Here is a 21,125-nt window from a genome sequence, read left to right as displayed (position 1 = left end):
TTGTGACTAGTTTGCTACTGTCAAATGATGCCTGACCTTGATAAATGAACCATAGATAAAGGAGCAGGAAACTAGAAACATTTATCATTTAATCTTTAGAGACCTTTAATCTAAATCTTTTTAAGAATGAAAATTTTCTTCATGTATTCTAAACTTACTATTTCTTTATGTTAAAATTTACCATACAGAAATTCTGTTGTTGTTTATTTAGTTCATGAATTCTCATTATTTTTAATATTTGACTGTGCTTTAAAAGACAAGGCAGTTTGCTTCAAATTCCTTCAGCCTTTAGCCTATTAGAGGAATAAAATAAAAATTTTAACTTTGACAGTTATTTTTGTTTTCATCTCCAAAACTTTTCACTAATGTAAACTATTGTATTAAAATATATTTACGTATTTACGTGTTTCTTCTGTGTAATTCTGACTGATTTGTGTTTATTAATTTACCGTTCGTAATTTGGCAGGTATGTAGTAGCTTTGTTGTTTCCTTTAATTTATTTCGGTAATCAAATATCTTATCGGCGTTGCTTGAACCACATTTCATCATTTTTGTCTATCTATATTTCGATAAAAATAAAAATATTGCACTGAAATATTTGCAATTAGTATCATTAATCCGATGCTGGATTAACCTAGCTCACAGCGTGTACAAATTCTTTCAGGAGTCTCGTGGTATAGTTTCGATTCTTAACTTTGGATTTTCAAAACAATAAATTTTACAAATGACAAATCTTAAAGACTTTAGAGTTTGACAAATTGTAAGTTCCTATTTACATTATTTTGATATTGAAAACCACCTTTGTACTTTTCCCTGGTACCTATAGCATAAACTCTGCTCAGTAGTTAGTTACAGATGCTATTGGTTCTATGAAATTTATTTACTTCTGGTCCAAATGAAATAAAATCTATAATAACAATAGATTGGCTTCAATTGTTGTAATACTTTCATAACCTTTTGGATTGTGTTTCATTTCCTAATGGTAGGCTGATTTTATCTAGTTATTTTGATAAATAATACATTCTCCTCATAGACTGAATACTGTAAAAAAGCCTTGTAACTGGCACAAAGAAAATGTTTGTTTAAAAATCTCATAGCTGATGAGTTTTTTACACAAACATTTTCTTTATATGTCAGATTAACCATAAAACAATGAAACCATCTTCATGAGCCCTGTGTTCCATGGGCCACCTTTTTAGATTTTCTGGTTCAGATCTACTGATGAATAAATGGATTGCTCATAACATAATCTCAGCAATATCTTGTTGTCTTTCAACTTGCGAGAACAACCATTGCCAATCTCTATTTTTCAATTCATTCTGTAATATTGTTTTGACTTATGCTTAAATTTATGGTATAAAATATGAGTAAATATAGTAAATTAAATAATTGTACTATATATGTATGAAGACAGCAGATTGTGATTAATAATTGTTCATATTATTGTTATTAAACAACAATGTTTCCTAAAATATCTGAAAACTAACCCATAAAATTTGGTATTTGCTCTCTTTGATATTTAAATTTATAAAATAGGCATAATATATATGTAGATAGAAAATAATGTATGGAAGTATTATAATAATTGGTCTCACATTATAGGAAAATGTGTTGTAGGAGTATTCCATATAAATTAGTCACATTTATTTTCTCTGGCTAGTTATTTGCATGGGATTACTGGCACGGCAATTTTTCCTTTGTTCCTCAATGTTTCGGATTGCAAAATTAATAGCAGCAGCCAAATTAAATGGTACGGACAAACCAAATTAATCAGCGACGTAATGTCTGTTATATGTCTGTTATATAGTTATCAAGTGTGATGGTGATGGTTACCAATTTCTATCAGGTATATCATAATGTATACTATCAACTTGTTTGACATTCCATTCTTTTGACGGCCTTGGTGGTTATATAATAGGGTTTAAATAGAATATTTAGATTAAACTATATTAAGAACAAAATATGTAAGTATGTTTTATTAAAATCAAAACTACACTATGAAATTCTAAATAAAAAACTTGTGTTTGCGAACTAAAAAATTGTATTGACATTTCATTTACATCACAAAGTTGCATTCATTTGTTTAGATATTATTGTAATTTGGCGGTATTTTAATCTGTTAATCCAAACCCAATCATCCTAGTATTTTGTTAATAATACATAAAGCTGTGTGTCACCAAATAATCATGACATAATAATCACTGGATTAATTGTAACTTCTGTGTAATAAATAATTAATACTACTAAGGAAATGGTGTCTTAGATGTGTGTAGCCTTCTGTATGTGTTAATTACCTATTTTTAGTGTGCATATTTCAATGGTTTCATGGATGTTTTCAAATCATAATAAGACCTGACACTGCTTATTCTGGCAGGACTATACATGATATAAAAAAAAACTATGTCTGCTCAGTCTTAGCAATATATTTTATAACATAGTTACATTTAATCATCCACATTCTACTATTATAGGGTTTTTGTGGACGATAGTGATATGATACACCCGCCTGCGCTAACGCAATATGCAGTCAGGCCACAAATGAAGGAAGACGAAATGAGGGTATAATCAGGCCTGTTAGACCATTGTGTGGAATTGGTCACAATAGTTTCCAAGGCGTACCGTGTTGACGTCGAGTGTACTGCTAGTTCTCCATTACTAAGAAATTACCCTTTCCCCTCTCTAATAGGATTGAGTTCGCTGTAACTGCTTGCCTGCACAGTTTATATATTATAATAAGTGAAGTTTGATCTTTTCTATCTTATCATTTAGATCCGCAAAGTCGAGATCTGTAAGATTTTTCCACCTAAATTTAGATGATTAAAATAAGTACCTACTAACACTTGCAGTAGCTCGAACAATGGAAATCTCTTTTGATACTATCACCATGACGCTCACTTTTCCAAACAATTATTGAAAAGTTGAAATTATGTTCCTATCATTCTGTTATATATTGATATGAAATTTTCGTGTCAATTGTAATATATTCCATCTTTTAACAATAGGCAAACTTTGCTCTTGTAGTATTATTAGATATTTATTCTGTCGCAGTTTGAACGATAAACATAGATAAGAAAGAAAACATTTTTGTTTTTATTCTTAATCAGGCGTTGTATATGTATCTTGATATGATAGATAATAGGTTTTAAGATTTTCATTATGTACATATTAAATGCTCATCGAACGATTCTGGTATAATGATTTGATCTATAAATGCGTGTTGGGAGAAACGCGAATGACCCTCCCCTGAGCATGAATAGTTTATTTATAAGTAGTTTATTTATCCGAAACCACCTAGAAAATTGATACAATTATTATAAATGCTAAAATGTGTCTTGTGTGTTTGTTGCATTTTAAGGCTAAACTTCGAAACAATGGAATTTTACATAACGATAGATTGTTTGCAAGCATTGGGTATCTTTTATTAAAAAACTAGATTTGGAAGGGGTTAAATTAGGAAATTAGGAATTGAAAATTTAATTTGCGTGAGTAACTGCTAGTTTACAATAAGCTGAACCCATTTTTTAATATACGCCTTGTATGTTAGATTATTATAAGTATATACGGGACATAGTTTTGCTGGTTAGCGACAAGAATAGTTAGTATAATAATATTATTTAAGGAGAGCAGAAATAATATTATGTACACTATCAGATATGATGACCATGTTACTGTTATCATTTCACATTATTAATAATATGTTCGCAAAACATGTTCTATTTAATGAGGCGATATTACGAATTTGATTCTTAGTAATCGTTGACTTAGGCGAAGTATATGATTCGTTTGTTTATAATATTTTGATAATTTTAATTGCTAACCGACTACCATACTATCTATTTAATTTGATTGTGAAGCAGATAATAATCGACAACAGGTGTTGTTTCCTTTATAAGAGTAGATGCAACAGCTAGTGCAGTCTCAGACATACGGGCATATACCAACATATTAGAAGCTTATTACATCACTATTAAATATATTTGCCTTTAGATAAATGTATTTGTCAATTTATGAAGCGATACAGATTTTTTCCTGAATTGTTTTGGTTTTTGATGGATGAACATGAAATAGTAACGGACAGCAACAGTGTCGTTACTCAGGAAACTTTTCTGTAGTTTTTTCTATGTAATTGGTATGGAAAACAAGCAGCCTACCTTCAGGACGACCACAAGCTAGTAAGCGGTAGTCTACACTTATATACATATATGAACAGTACGGATATCACCCCACCACGCGTGATACCACTCTTGCGTTGCTAGTCCGCAGTACTTTGATGTCATGCCTCCATATCCTGTAATTTCACTTCCTTATGGCACCCTTCAATCGTAACACATCTTAAAAAACCAGCTGCTTGCAAACAAAAGTAGGCGAGACTGAGGCACTCGGACAGACATTTATTTCTAAAGTTGACCTTGGTTAGTCTTCAGTACCCATCATCCTGTACAAAGTGAATCTAATTAAACCAGTTTTCTATATTTAGGCAAAAAAATTGGATTTACTGTGTAAAATCAGACGTAGTAGTAATATATTATAGAGGAAGAGATATTCTTTTAGACGTTTAATATAGCACAGCGCCGTAACAGTTTATATAAACGCTATAGTCAAAAAGAACTCTTCTACTTTAAATCTATAAGAGAATGTATAAAACTGCCAGTGAATCTCATTGAAGGTCAAGAACAGTATTAGAGCCTCTTCAGACAGCGCAGGTTCCGTGATATCTTTTATGTCTTCATTCATACAATAGAGGGGTCAAACGGTCATCATTTGCACTTCCAATTCCGATAAAACGTACAGTTTTAATTTTTGACTAATATGTACTCAGCTATACATATGATTTAACAATAATAACGTGATGACCTCGTGGTGTAGTGGTTTAACAGGTTGCTTCACCTTTTGATAATTGAGCGTGTGATCACTCATAATGCAAATATTTATTATCATCATATGATCGTCTGTATTGGTCTGAGTGTCTACTACTAGTAGTAGTAATATAATATGAAGAATGTGTATTTTTAGATGTAAGTGGATTGGCAAATATTTTGGCTGTCTCTATGATAGAAAGTGGTACCTAATCGTAGCTAATAAAAATTTAAATGAATTTAAAAGAAAAATTTACAAAAAACTCAACGGGTACATTTTTTTCTATTTTTTTTAATCATTAGATGCAGGCAGTATCTAATGATTAAAAAAAAATAGAAAAAAATGTACCCATTGAGTTTTTTGTAAATTTTTCTCAACTGAAGCCAGACGAACTAGACGGTAGTGGTTGTGATGTTGAAAATATGACGTCCACAGAAGATTGAAGACTGAAGGTACTATGTGAATAAATTATTTTGAGTTTGTGTTGCATTACAGAAACATTTTTAGTCAGCTATTGCTCTCATATATTGTCTTTTCCTAGGGCTACGGTAAGGTAAGGAAACTATGTGAATGTATATCTGTAGAGGAACTGGCTGCGAAGATTGTTTTTTTCAATCGACAGAGTAAGTAGATCTATACTCGCAAGTATCCCAAGTAACGTTCGGATTGTTTCTATCTTTATAAAAAAAATGACCTTTGTAAATTTTCTTTCACCTTTTCTATTGTGATTCTGAGGGGACTAGGGTTAATAAGCTTAGCTAATTAATACAGGGAATTATAAATCGTATCTGATAAATTGCTTTATCCACTTAGGCCAAGAACAATTTTGTAACATCCGTGATGATATCTATTATAGCTTATCAATTAGATTAGTTTATAGTTTAAATTATTTATACAATATTAGCCCTATTTACATTTTTCTTTATCTTCATGTTTCATTATATTTAGTTTGTGCAAATATTTTTTTTGTCTATAGAGGTCATTGTTCAAAATTGGCAGAAATAAATATGAAAATATTGGTTACCGAATCGTAATGGACAAACTAATTGTATCACTAATTAAAGAAGTTCAATTATTTATTTAGCTTATGAATAGAGAAACTATAACTTTGACTAAAAATGTTTTTTTATTGTATTAATTACTTTAATTTAATTATTTCTCGAGTAACTCAACTAATATGATTGTAGTATAGTAATTGTCCAATCCACCAGGACCTATCCACATGTCAGTCTTATAGGACTACATGGTACAGTGGACCGTGAATCGATAAGTTGATGATAATGACTCATTATTGTATCAAACCGGTAGTTGATAACAATATTTATGCGTATATATAAAACGTGCTTTGTTGTTACGTACCGGTTTGAGAATAATTATGATAATTGTAAATTTTGATGCAAAAGACTTGGTAGCTCAACAGCAGCGTACAGAAAGTAAATTTTATTATTAATTTCGGATCAAAAATATACAACAAAACACTTATTTATTTTCTATTATCTATACTGATTTTCGGTTTTTTTTTTCAATAAACATTTCAAGCACTATTACTTATATAAATCCTAATTATTATACAGCTAGAATGAAACTAAATAGTTACCAGCTGAGAGGGATCTATGTAATTATCAACTGACTTTCATCACCACACGCAAATACAGCGCATTCTACAATGATGATATATTACCTCATATATGCTCTTAAGTAGTATGAAACCACAACAAATTTATCAATCTCAATAATTTTAATAAATAGCTCTCTACTTACACACTACACAATCAGTTCAAGTGTCTTTTTTCATCAAATATCCTTACTTTATTTTTAGTTAGTGATTGTTTTGGATTTTCTTCTTAAATAATAAGTTTAGTTTACATTTATTCAATTTAGAACCACTAAAGTAGGGAATCCAAAGAGGTTTAGACTGGATTGTTTTGTTCCAAATACCTTTTGTTTTTGAACGTTCATCAAATTATTCTTTCCATTGCAGCTGGATATTTTTTATCAGAACACTTATAATGATTCGCCATTTATTTTGAAATATGTCTGTATAATTTCAAAATATGTTTAAGTAAATTATGCGGGAATCATATCAATATATATATATATATTGTATATTACGTCGGATACCGTAAAGAACCAGCTGTGGTTCTATTAAAGTCGTTGATAATATGTTTATTATTGTGGATGTTATCAATATTTATTTAATGATTTTTACTGATATATTTTTTTATTATGGGAACGCAATCACTGTAGATGCCTTTTTATGATCTAAATTCTTTGCGATATATAATAATCACCTATATGTTTATCTCTATATGCAACGGATTTGTCATCTAAGCTTATCATTTCAGTGAGTCAACACTATATATATATATATATATAAATAAAATTATAATAATCCAAGTAATTGTAACAATTATGTAATAACTGTTGGTTACGTTATTAATATTGTTACTATCAAACGAGTAAGGATGCGCCCTCTGTTGTAGAGTTTTTACAGGCTTTAGTTATATATTGTATATTCGCTATAGAAAAAAAAAATACGTTGAAGCATGAATACGAATAATTTCTAACTAATATTAAAAATACAGAGATAAATTCTGTGAAGTCAATTACGTCTAATGGGCAATAATTTTTAGATTAGGATTTTCTATCTGATGACTTTTCATCTCTTGAACCCTTGACGCAAGAAGTGTTACGAGTGTGACATGTGTATGTACCTGTAGTTTTTTTTAATGAAAGCTGACATGATTTAGATGGTTCTTAGCTACAATTTTTTGATTAGGATTTGTTCATGATTATTAATTTCATAATAAAATTATTTTGTATTGAGTAGTAGTAGGTACATGTTTATTTTAAATTGTCTTAATAAAGAGGCTTTATTCAATACGTGTCGTTTTGTGCTCATTTAAACCATTGTATGCGGAATTATTTACTGAGTCGGTTTTTTTATATTTATATGTTCTTAGTCTTGTAATATTTTGCATAAATTATTAATCACTATTGTCTTTGACATCACGTCAATAAAATAAACGCATTCTCAATGATTTACATGCATTCAAACAATACACTGCAGGTCATTTAATTTTATTGTGCATTAAATAGTTTTAATTTTGCATGTCATACTATTTTTACATGCCGTCTTGGTGTTGTTATTTGCCTTTTGACATCGGTTTGTATGTCTTTATTTCTCATGATTATAATGATAAAGATTTATTCAGCCTCGTTGATTTAGTGGTTTAGCATAGCGCTTTAGTATCCGATGGTCGCGGGTTCGATTCCTCGCACGGTTTATTACATTCGAACCTCGCAACCTCGAACATTTATATTCATGAATATGATTGTTTATATTGGTCTGGGTATTTTCTATGTATAATATACATTTATTTATAAAAATGAATCTCTTTTTATATCAGTTGTCTATTACCCATAACACAAGCTATACTTAGCTTGGGACTAGATGGCGTTGTGTGAATTGTCCTGGGATATTATTATTATTATTCCGTTCTTTTCTATTGTCTCGGATCTGAACGAATTTTACATAAAATGTACCTATATTATTTTTACAATCAAATCAACTTAATTCTACAGAAATGTAAATTCAACTGAGACGAACCGGTAACAAAGATTTTCTTTAGTTATAATAACAATTCACAACGCGCTATCTAATTCCAAGGTAAGTAGAGGTATTGGACTACTGATAGATATACTTATAGGTATATATTTTTATTTTAAATGCATAGCCATGACATAAGTACACATAAAATACCTAGACTAGGCCAAACAATCAATAGTCATCAATACAAATGTTTACATATATTTTATCGAAGCAGTTATAACATACTTTACGGAAGTCCTTTTTATTATTCAATGGATTTATATTATTTTGTTTAATTCCGCCACCATTAAAATGTGCGAGGCAACAAATATTGAGTGCGGAAACCTGACTACCGCGACCGGAAGCGTTTTGACCTTCCCCATTATTGATTAAATTTATTATTATTTATTCCCCATATTCGCCTCTACATTATTGTTTTAATTATATTAAATTATTAATAATAAATTACGATTGCCCTAATCAGGCAATGAATAGAGTTTGGATATAGTTTGGAAGCCTACTGTTACGTCTTTACTTTACTTTACTCGCCAAAATGTATATACAGACTTGGCTTTCAAATATATTTAAACTCTAATATTGACGTACATGCCACTGGTAGATAGGAAATAAACAAAATACTATAATATAAATCTTTTTAATAACAAATGTTTGCATGGTGCGAGGAATCGAACCCGCGATCATAGAAAGTAAAGCTGTGTAACAAACGGACAGATAGATATACTTTAGAATTTATAATATTAGTATGGATACCATATAATTATTAGTAGATGCCAATAAGAAAATTATCATACGTCCTGACTTTTGCTAAAATAAGTGGTTCCGCAACGCTGATAGGAACCGCACATGGCGTTCAGAACGCTCCATGCCTCGCCATCACCACGAATTATGGGTGAAGTAAAAGTGTTCTCCTCTCCTTCGATGTATTTGGTCTTAGCGCATTGTATTTGTACCGAAGGTAGGTTGTAAAAAGTCGCTGCATGGGTATCTCAATATCACCTATCTTATCCGCCAAGGAGCGTACTTTGTAAGATGTGTTTGGGTTATACGGTCAGATTAGGCAATGCAATTAAGAGCCAAGACACTTAGTCCCCAGGAATGTCAACCAGTGAATATCACGGGTGTTACATGATAACGTGATACCCACAGTTTTGATGATGTATACAAGCAGCGGTTACCAGTTTCCATCAGACTACGTCCAGTCAGATAAACCAGTCCAATCAGATAAACTATCAAACTTCACTAATGCTACTCTTATGTATATTTATGGTACTGTATACAATCTTACGAATAAATATTAACAGTATTTTTAATAAAAGATTTATAGCTTGACCACTATAGTACAGTGTTTTTTTGTGTCTGATTATATAACGTACTTGGAAAGGAAACATAGAAGGCCAAGCACTTTGGAATTAATACCAAAGTATATTTATTGTATTTAAAATTATAGAGGCGTCAAGTGTTACTCTGAATTTAATTTCTCAGTTAGCAAAAACGTGTATATATTATATGTATGACGTCTTCCATCAATCCCTTGTAACGTGATCGACTTTGACCGCATATGCAAAATATTCACAAACGTGAAAATTAATTAACAAACATTACAACTAAATTGCCTTGAATTAAATGTGCTCGCGAGATTCGTGTTGTGAAATTAAGATAATCTTTGAATTTTTATATCTATCAATTAACATTATGTAGTTACAACAAATATTATTTTTATGAAAAAAAAACGATATTTTTTAAGAAACCAACTCTGAAAATTCGTTATTTCTGATTAAAATAAATCTCTGAAATTAGAGTTTCAATCTAACATGTAAAGAGAAAATGGTTTTCGAAGATTTTCTGTCAATTTATTTATTTTATACCGGTGACATAGTTATGTCTGTTTTTTTTTTCAGATAAAAGATATCCGATGTTGTCACCAATATATGTTCTATACTTTTTTTTTCACTAACTATTCTAATGGTATTAGGCAAAGTTTTACAGTTTCACCAGACTAAAAAGCGCTTATATAGATTTTACTTTTTTACCATTTTATATGATTATAATTATATAAAGATTGTATTTATATATGTATGTTTTATTGATAATTGTGTAATTTTGTGTGTTTGCACTGAACGTATAAATTATATTAATACATGCACAATGCAACGCGATTTTATTTGCATGTGTTTTAGAAATTATGATATCCTAGGTAATTCACTATTATTACAGTTATTTTATTTATTCATACATTACACACAATGAGTACAACAAATATGTTAATTGAAAAATTGTTTACTTAGGTAATAAGTTATTAGAGAATGGAAAAGGGACAATAACTTAAAATTTATAGTATTTGGTAAGAGATACGTGTTGATAAGTTACAACTTTTAACCGTGGTTTCGTTTGCATAAAATTAGTCACACGAGCAAATATTTGACATGATTTTGCGGAAACTTTAACCTTGTTTAAAAACAGCATGAAGATAAAATTTGCATATTTCAAACATTAGATAGATATATCTAAAATAACTATAAATATACTGAATTCATATACATAAACCTTTAAACTGTTTTTTTTACAAATATCATTAGTAAGCAGTACTATCGCCAGCGAACGTATATAATAAAGATTATTGTAATCTTTAGATTATACGCAAATATTTTTATATTTTTTTAGGCAATAAAACAAATACAGTTATTTATATTGCGTTTATTAATTATTGTCTACTAAAATATTAATGTAAATTTTATAAGACAATTATTAATAAAGGTCCGGGACAACATACATACATACATAGCGTAATAAAATTTTTCATCGTATATAATATTTATCTTGTTGTTAAGTTTAAAGTCTAAAGAGTAAACACACACAAAGTCCAATAACAAGTCCTCAACCCGCAATTGATGTCAGGGAAGATCATTAGAACTTTGACATTATCTTAGTTATTTGAGAATTTAGACACAAATTGACAGCTAGTATAATTAGGAGTAGATAGATAATAAATTATAATACTTGATTTATATAAAATTACTTGAATTTATATTTTATGTAAATCGCGGTACCTAAGAGAAATATAATGGAAGTTTCTGTAGAATGAAATTCCACAGAAAATCAAATGCAAGTGACTGAGAGAATTTGACAGAAGGATCAATAGGCTGAAGTGATTAAACTGCGAGCTATGTGCCTTGCAGCTTAAGAGTAAGGTACTTATTGCGGCCTACGCAGTAACAATATTTCAATAATTATATTTTGGTCTATTGACTACTACTTATCGTATGTGTGCAAATATTGTAAGCATCTAAACATATCAAAATTAAAATTTTGGAAAAAAACATTATAGCATAATAATATTTTAATGGAAATGTTAACGAAAATATCGGGAATAAATAACTACTGTAAGTGTTAAGTCGATTGGTCTGGATCATTCCAGATTGTTCCAGATAGTAGGTCAATATAGAATGGTTCTCTGTTCTGTGTATCATTTAATCATTTTGTTAGTATTTTTGTGGCCAAAAGTAAATCTTTTTGTTTCTTGTTTATCGGTCATTGACTATTATCCGGCACGAATTTCACGGGGTCAGATGTTACAAATAAAAAGTAAAATATTTCCACTTTATAATATTAGTTTAGAACTGAATTTAATACCTTGAGGTGGTAGGTATAATATGAATTATAGACATTATTATTAATATTCCTATACCTTTTTAAAAGATATGTTCAACCAATACTGAAATTTTGGATACCGATGACTTTATATCTCGTTTACCGTTATCTTGTATTAATTATGTAATACAGATATTCTATCTATGTATATCGACTAAGACTAATTTATCGATCACCTACCCTAACGTTGGCTGCGTAGTAATATTCTGTCGTATTATTAACCATCCAACGGATGTAAGTAAATGATATCCTACGATAGGGTTGATGGTAAAAAACATTAAGCATTAACAAGTATGGCAAATACATAAATAAATATTCATTTCAGCTTCTGGAGATATTTTTGATATTTCAAGCCGTTACATTTCTACAATAAATTAAATTAAGTTTTGTTTACATCTTTATTATTATAATTATTAATTATAATATACAACAAATGATTTTTATATGTAACTAGCTACTCGCCCCGGCTTCGCCCGAGTGTACATGTATTATATATATAATATATGTACACAATAATAAACCTTCCCCTAGAAACACTCTTACTATTTAAAAAAAACCGCTTCAAAATCCGTTGCGTAGTTTTAAAGATTTAAGCATACATAGGGACGGACAGACAGCGACAGCGACTTTGTTTTATATTATGTAGTGATAGCAAAGTCCAGTAAATTATTTCAATTCTTGTTACAGTGCAATAATTTATTAGGTAAATCACTCAATATATGGCATATCAGATGCTCAGTTAAATTCAACAAGTATATTTATCAGGTAAGAATAATCGAAACTGAAATCGTAGGGTCCTTTAGATGCATAAATTTATCTGTCGGCACATCCGCCGTTATATAACTAACTAAGATTGTATTACCTTTATTATGTCACCATTTTTCCTTCTGTCCTCTAATCTCTCTCCAATTCCATGTATACCTTCTTTATAACACGTTTGCGCTTCTTCGCACGTCTATTATATTGATATTAGTAGAACTAGTAAATGTTACAGCCCTATTGGCACACCATATAAAATTATCATCTCAATAAGGGTCCTAGGTATGCAAAGGAACCTACCCACGGCTACACTATAAAACAGCCTGTAATTTTGTGTCATTAAGGTTGTCAGCCAACCTCGAATCATGTCTAGTTTTAGTCAGAGATACAAGTCAACTGGATCTGTATTCTGTATTAATAGATCTGCTGTTTACTTCGTTTACCTTAATTCGTTGTTATTGATTTTATTTATCGTCTAGCGCTTGAAATGTGTTACATATTTAATGCAAATACTTATTACACCTGAAAATTCTCTGCAAATTACTATTCTGCTACCTTTACTATAAATTTATGAGTGTCATTATTCGACTTACGCTTTACAAACATAGGCTATACCTCTATGTGAATCTGTTTTGCTAACAGGTCATTAAAATATAATATGAGGTGAAACATAAAGAATTTATTGTGAGTTATAATATTGGATATTGAATTTATTTAAAAAAAAGCAGTCAATTGGCACCTGTTACCCACATCATGCTACTATACGCGGAGTTTAGTGAAATACTTTCACTTGTAGCAGGCTAATACACGTGGACTACCTACAGTGAAAGTTGAAATCGCTCGGATACCTAGTTCTGGTTAGCTTGGAACTAGATGGCGCTATTTATTTTTTATAATCAGTGGAAGTAACGAGATATTGTGAGGAATAAGCGATTAAAAACATGTTTAGCTTGTATTTTACCTGAACAGAAAAAGTTTTGAAGGCGTAATAAGCTTCACAAAATAAAATATTATTCAGCTGTTTAAATTATTTAGTTGAATTAAAAAATGCAATCAGCACAATAGCAGTCACTTGTTAGTGCTTACTAATGTAATAAAAACTGTACAATATGTGTAATACTGATCCAATGACAATACTAATCTACAATCAAGCTGACAAATTAAAATACTAATGAATTTTTTACAATAACAATATCAAAAAAATTAAATTTTTGTGTTATGGAATAGTTATAAAGTAAGACAGTGCAATTAAAATTATTTTGAAAATGTTTTCGATGTCTTCGAAAATATTTTTTGTTTTCTTTGAGTAAGCCAATTGATTCTGACGATTAAAATATATTTTTATACGTATGCATTAAAAATAATATAATTTGTAAGACATAGTGTCAGAACAAAAGTATAAACAGATATCAATCGATGGATGCGTGTACCATTGTGTGGTTTCCTGGATAAGGCCAAGTGGTTGTAAACGGCACACAATTGTCAGTTGACTGACCAACGACCGACAATTGCTTAACACTGCTGTAATTGATGGTTCGAACATTTTGTCATGCAAGGCGCACAATGTACGTAGTGATATTGTCGACGAATGGAGAGAAAATAATTTACATGGTTTCATGTTTTCTTAGCATCTTTTTCGATCAAGTACGTAAGGGTTTACTTTCGTTCGTTACAAATTTGGCTTCGAAACTCTGTAAACAGTCGTCTGTGTGGGTAACTTTATTTCAGCAGCTTGCTTTGTAAGCTGAGGTTCGATTAAAGATCTTCTACAGTTCAAAAAGTAGTCTCGAACAAATATTATTTTATTGGTGTAATGTGGGATCTAGAATCAATGTTTCCTATATGTTATTTTTATTGCTGTAGTATATTATCATTTACTTTCTCCTACCGTTTTTGCACATATATGACTTTGACTGCCTTGATTTTATTTAAATAGTTAAGTAAAAGTATTTTATTATTACTTCAAGAATCTGATTTCATTGCCAGACATTTAAGTTTCACTTATTCTTACATACATGCCTTCATATTTTATAAATTAATTAGGTACTACATATAATGTACCATATTATTGAAAGTAATAAAATAAAAATAAAATTTTGGAGTGCAAATTGATTATTACTAGTATATTATTAACCCAAGTACATATATGTTTTAATACTTTAAAACTTTAGGATATCCTTAAGAATAAATACAGCCTTTATTACTCTGAATAGGGTTATATGTACAATTTTTAGAATAGGTTTGATAGACTCGGAGATGAGTGTTGAGGTTGTCGCTCTCGATTAGGTACCTCAATGTTTATATCAAATTTTATCTCGTAATTTCGAATTAAAATGCAGCTGACACTTAATATCCAAATACACATTTTTAATTCGCCTTTAAGGGGTTTCTCAATTTGACTGCTTTTAATATTTTTGTTTAGTCTAGTCTACTTATCTCTATTATACAATTGATCAAGATCAGGAAGTAGTTTTTTCATGCCTTTTCACGAAATAATTATGAAATTATTATTATTATTGTTACATTCCTAATAAAATTAAAATGGTTTTTATCTCTACTGTATTTTATAAATTAACGATGATGAGTGATATGTATTATCTACGTTTGTACACACATATTGGTTATTAGCAATAATTCAAATATAGGCTTATTATCCTTAAAAACATGCTTTTAAAAAGCAAGCTTTTAAAAAAATGTATTTCGTATTTCAGAAGGTAAAAATAATACTCATCAAGAATGTGAATGTGTTGTACAAATACGCAATGACTACTACTATGCTAGTACACTATGTGTTGTAACATGTTTACTTTCATAACTAGGGTTTGAACTTGTGGCATTCTTATTGCAATTACTATATTACCTTAATGTATTGCCCATTTGTTTTAAATTAATTATAGTTTTTTTTTTTATTTTTTACCCCTACCTATGCCGCATGGCATTACGTTTTTTTACATTTTGTGACACCCAAAATTATACTATGTGGCAAGCACATAGGGCACTAATTGTTATTTATCAGCTTTTTAGTATTATTATTATTTTGTGTTTAATTTTCTTAACTTTCTTAGGCTCGCCCCTTGTCACATTGTATTTAAAATATACTTAGCTAATTTTGTGCAAGTCAAGTGTTGCGTTCACCATGACAACAATAATTGATAATGCTTTTGACTGCCCCATCTGTAATGATATCTGTGATCGTATGTTTATTTTCCTAGCTAAATTAGCAGACTTGATATTATTTGTGATGTTATTATTCTTATTGAACGTGTCAATATCACAATGACATATAGTTTGGTGAAGCTGTAAAGGTCAGCTGCGACCAAAAGCATTAGAACAGTTGAAAAAAAATCGCAATGACAAAGTATCAAGTCATTTACCTATAATTGCACATGAATGATTGGAAAAATATGAAAATAGCGTAAGGTTGGCCGGTTCGAGTAGAAGTTTTGACCTACTGGTTCGCCTTAATTAAAAACTTGTTTTACAAGTAATTTGCGAAGGATATGCAGCATATAACCGTAATACTAGATACAAAATTGTGAACTTGCTGTATCAAAGAATCGTATGGTTGGATAGGATATTTAGGATATCGCTTCTGAAAATAAATTCAAATAGGAATTAGTAGTTGAATGAAACTTGGTGTAATGTAAACGATTCCTTAGATGAAAATACAGCATTGGGTATACAGGCATTTTTGTTATATTGAATACGTACATATTAAGAACTCTTTTCGTTCACAGATATATGGGACATATCATATTATGTCACTACTACTCTACTACAAAGAATTTTAATTTGACAATTTCACTTTGATAAAGTTTGACTGAGAACCTATCATTTTGAAGATGTAGATTCCGTAATTTTGACGTTAGTGGGTTCGATTGTCGGTCGCTGGGGGGCGTACAATGTGCATAAGTATGCCGAAGTAATGTATATTTGCAATCTATATGAGAACCGGTAAAATGAAAGGTAAATTTCAGGAAAATTTGTTTGTTGTAATGTCAAAGAAGAATTTGATTTTGTACATTATTCATTAGATCAAGCACATGACCAAATAAATTGTTATTGTAAAAAGTACGTAATCGGTCCTCCCAGGCCTTCCTATTTTAGTTGCCAATGTACTTACTTAGGACGCGGATAATACAACAAATTACAGGATGAGAGGCATGACAACTTAGTTCTCAGAAATGATATCGCATGCTTCAGTTAATAACACGATGTCCGTAGTGCTGTTCACGTATGTCATGACCACTTCTAGTGAAAACCTAGAGGAAACGTTGAGAGACCTGATTAATTATACTAATAGTACGTATATAATTTTCGGTTAGGTACCACTTACCGTCAGTTGCACTTTGCCATTGCAATTAAACATAAAAAAATATTGTGTTGTTTGTGGACAAGCTTTGGAGGATAAATGAAACACTTTGCTAGAATGTTTTCGTTTGAAACACAAATCGAACTTGTGGACTGTTATTGCGACATTAGTGACAAACAGGTCATCGCAATCGTGATGTGGTTAAGAATTAAGTTACATGGTCAGTGAACACCCTAACTCTACTGGGTTTTGTATTATCTGTATCTGTGGTCTTTGACTGTCTTTGGTTTCATAATTGTTTTTAACAGAATAATAGACAGTCACTGTGTAATATTCCCCTAGCTTACCTACATTTATTGTCTTTATTGCATACTATATCTCTTATAATTTCTCTCTAGTATAATACAAATATGGATCTGATATAAATATTCCATTTCATCATATTTGTCACTGTCTCTATCAATTTCTCCTTATATTTTCTAACATAATATATCTACAACGTTAAAAAAATAAACTTCTTTATTATATCTTCCCGATTCTATTAGATATTATTTACATACGTACCTGATTATATTCACTTTCTAGTAACGTGTTTCATCATATTGTTTTTACGATATACTTTTTTGTTCTTGTAATCTGTGATAACTTGTTGGTACCACTTTCTTCTTTCTTTTTTGGAGATCATTTAATTTTTTCACCTATTTAAATTTACCAAATGGCTGAAAAGACTGTATTTGTATTAAAAATATGTTCAATAAGGTATTCTGGATACTAGACTAAATCAATCTTTTCCAGATTCTCTCTTTTTAGCACTGTCAATAATAAAGGATAAGTACAAAAATTAGTTTTAAATATTAAGATTTTACATCACCAATCATCTATTTAAAAAATGTATAAATTGGATCATCCTAAGTAAATAGTGCCTCAGAACAAAAGATAAAACAGCTATAGTAGACAAAGGTTGCTATTTCATTTACTTTATTGCACGACCTTTGTTTTACATTATCAGCGTTGTATCTACTTACTAGTAAATATGAAATTCGTAAGTACATTCGACATATTAATAAATAAAATCTTATTAGGATTAGGTATAGCGATTAGTAATTATGCTGCTATGATAAATTACCTTTACTTTCTTAGTATTAAGGTGACCTGAGTCACACAACATTTTGAATATTTATTTAAGTTACTTACAATGTTAAAAATGTTATGACATAAAACATAAACATACAACATGATCACCGTTTATTACAAAAATGTAAATACGAATCTACTGTATGTATTATAAAATCTAAAATATAAGTTCAGTCAACGTGTAGTTCACAAATGTATTTCTGAATGTAGTCTGCTCAATCATCGCATTACAATAAGTCTCACACAAGCGCGCACGCAATATCAAACATTTGCGTGCCGTTCAGTTTAGCGTAGTCCGTGCGCGGGCGCCGACGCTCTGCTTTCTTTTACACCCGCTGTCCTCGTAATCGCGATCTGTGTCAGATATACATTTTTCAGTCTACACTTCTAAATAAATCATATTAAAGTGCAATAGAATATAGAATACATATCAATTCCTCCGTAAATCTGCCATTTGTGTTCATTGTTTATTTATCAAGTTAATTAGGTAAGCTAAATAGTCTTTTCCGGCGTGAACAGCTTAATTCGTACCTATTATAAATTTATAGTCGATTTCACTTTCGGTCTGATACGGTGCCGGTGCAATTGGAAATTGTTTGTCACATTAACTAATTCTGGACCCCTCGAACGATGTTATGAATAATGATCGCCGATTGGTGTAACAACCACTCCACTCTAGCCATTGTGCGAATCTTCAAAGGCTGGTGTTATAAAATGTTCTCTTTAATAGTAGCCTTGATACACTGTACTTAACACGCGTTATTGAGTCTAAGTGTTTCATGACTACACTAGCTGTGAACCACGACTCGTGTTTCACGTGCCATATTGATTTACCAAAGAAACATTATGATTTCCTCAAAACATCACATTCAAGTCTACTCAAGTTATTGCTTTGTGTCTCGTGTGTTTATAATAACTGTAGGCTAGCGTTGAAACATCATTTGTATTTTATAACAATCGTAACCCATTTTGAATTTTCTAATAATCGTTAGTTTCCTCAAAATTCACATTCTAGTCTACCTGTAGTATTACATAATAGTGAATAGAGATATGATAAAATATGATTAATTGTATTTAGTTTAGCTATGATAAGCCTCATTTTCCCATTTATATTTGATTTTTCTAAGGTAGATAATACGATTAAAATGTTTTTTTTAATCACTAGTTACTACTAGTCATTCTTGGACAAGCACAGCTGTCTCTAAGCAATATATTCATTGTAATTATACTCCTATAAAGTACGCTAGATGTCTAACGGTAAATGATATCCATCATGTACGGCTCATTATTTGTGAAAGTACGAAATTCCAGTAATACCTACTTTTCGTCAATGTATAAACAAGCAAGGAAACCAATTTCAAGGAACCTGTTTTATATTTTTATGATATTTAATTCCGAATTAAAAATATACATTGTTTCAGTAGGTATATCTCATCTATATATTTTCAAAAAGAAACTTAATAGTACATTGTCAAAAATATAAACAAGTTTCTAGGTAGCTTTTATTAAGGCGTTAAACGAAATCTATAACCATAAAGAGTAGGTAATCTGTAACTACATCTAACGAGTCACATTCATTTATCTACAAAGTTTAGAAATTTGTTCCTTATCATCATATTTATGTTTTCTTAACATTCCTTGAATTTTCCGACGCTTTTTAATAGTAATTATTTTTCTCTAGAGCTTTGTTTTGATTATGAGAATCGAAACAAAAACTGAGAAAAGTACCTACTTATTGCATGCGTTCAATCATACTAGAGTATATTGAGTACATATAGTGCGCATTGTTTCAATTTGATTAACCTTCAATATAATTTAATTCATGAAATGAAATCAAACAAAAGACATAAAAGACTACAATCCATAATATTTTTTAAATTATATTCATGGAACCTCTTGTTCGTGTCCATCTAATGAAAAGCGAACCTTCAATTTTCTAAGTACATAGTCTAGAATGTGTAGTAGTGTGTCTTAGTTATTCTAGATAGGTTCGCTTCTTATGATTCGATTAGTAGTGCCACGTTGGTCTGAAGACTTGGTTGAATACTACATTTAGAATACATAAGTATTCGAGTTTTGCATCGCTTACTTCGAATTATTGTACTTGTATTCCCGCTATATTTTAAATATACTGGGATTCAAAAGCATCTTGACACAACCTATTCTTACTCTTTCATTTTATGTACCAAAGAAAGAAATATGGAAACATTAGATTATAAAGCATTATAATTTCGCAGTTTGTCATAGTTCCTTCCGTCGTCGTGTGCAGGATACAAAATGTATTGCTACTGCATTTCTTTCGCAGGTATTGGTGGAGTAGGTTCCGTTCGCAGATTATTTTAGATCTTTTGGTTATTTGGGCTAATATAACAAAATTGAGTATTTTGTTTCATCACGTAATGTTATGTGTAACTATACTGTTGCAAAATCGCTTATTTTCGCTTTCTTGATCACAGTATATTTACAGTCGTTATGACTGTATAAAACGCTATTTCAACTCTTAAAAATACTTAATTATTTTCTTGTTGAAACTGACAGTCTAGAAAGTTATAATTTAAATTAGTGTTATATTATTTAACCTTTTGTTACAATTCAACGCTATAAATTATGTAACAAACATCTTTTGTATTACTTACACTTCATGTGTAATCTCTATAAAAGAGAACTGACTGTAACATTATAATTTCTAAATAGTCTTCTGTGATTTCGTTTGGCTACTGTTATTTATATTGCCTAATTTCACCCTTGAGTGCAAGTACGACCATCAATACATGGATTTGACTATATTTTTTTAACTTGATT

The 21,125-nt window shown here is 30.3% G+C and overlaps 1 protein-coding gene across 4 annotated transcripts in view; it reads left to right on the top strand.

Moving 5' to 3' along the window:
• Positions 1-396: 396 nt before the first annotated feature.
• The window catches only part of LOC131843725 (glycerol-3-phosphate acyltransferase 1, mitochondrial), a 52,764-nt gene continuing 32,035 nt past the window's right edge, over positions 397-21,125 (top strand). For 2 of the 4 annotated variants that reach the window (XM_059192451.1, XM_059192447.1), the window contains exon 1: positions 18,620-18,810. The gene's annotated coding sequence lies outside the window, so the exon portion shown is untranslated. Of the gene's footprint in view, positions 467-18,619; positions 18,811-21,125 lie in introns of those variants that run through there. The other 2 variants (XM_059192450.1, XM_059192449.1) reach the window with 2 other exon arrangements.

The sequence above is a fragment of the Achroia grisella genome, unplaced genomic scaffold (assembly GCF_030625045.1).
Source record: "Achroia grisella isolate CSIRO2021 unplaced genomic scaffold, CSIRO_AGI_Agris_v1 utg3288, whole genome shotgun sequence".
NCBI classification, from domain to species: domain Eukaryota; kingdom Metazoa; phylum Arthropoda; class Insecta; order Lepidoptera; family Pyralidae; genus Achroia; species Achroia grisella.
This window is presented reverse-complemented; position numbering and strand designations above follow the sequence as displayed.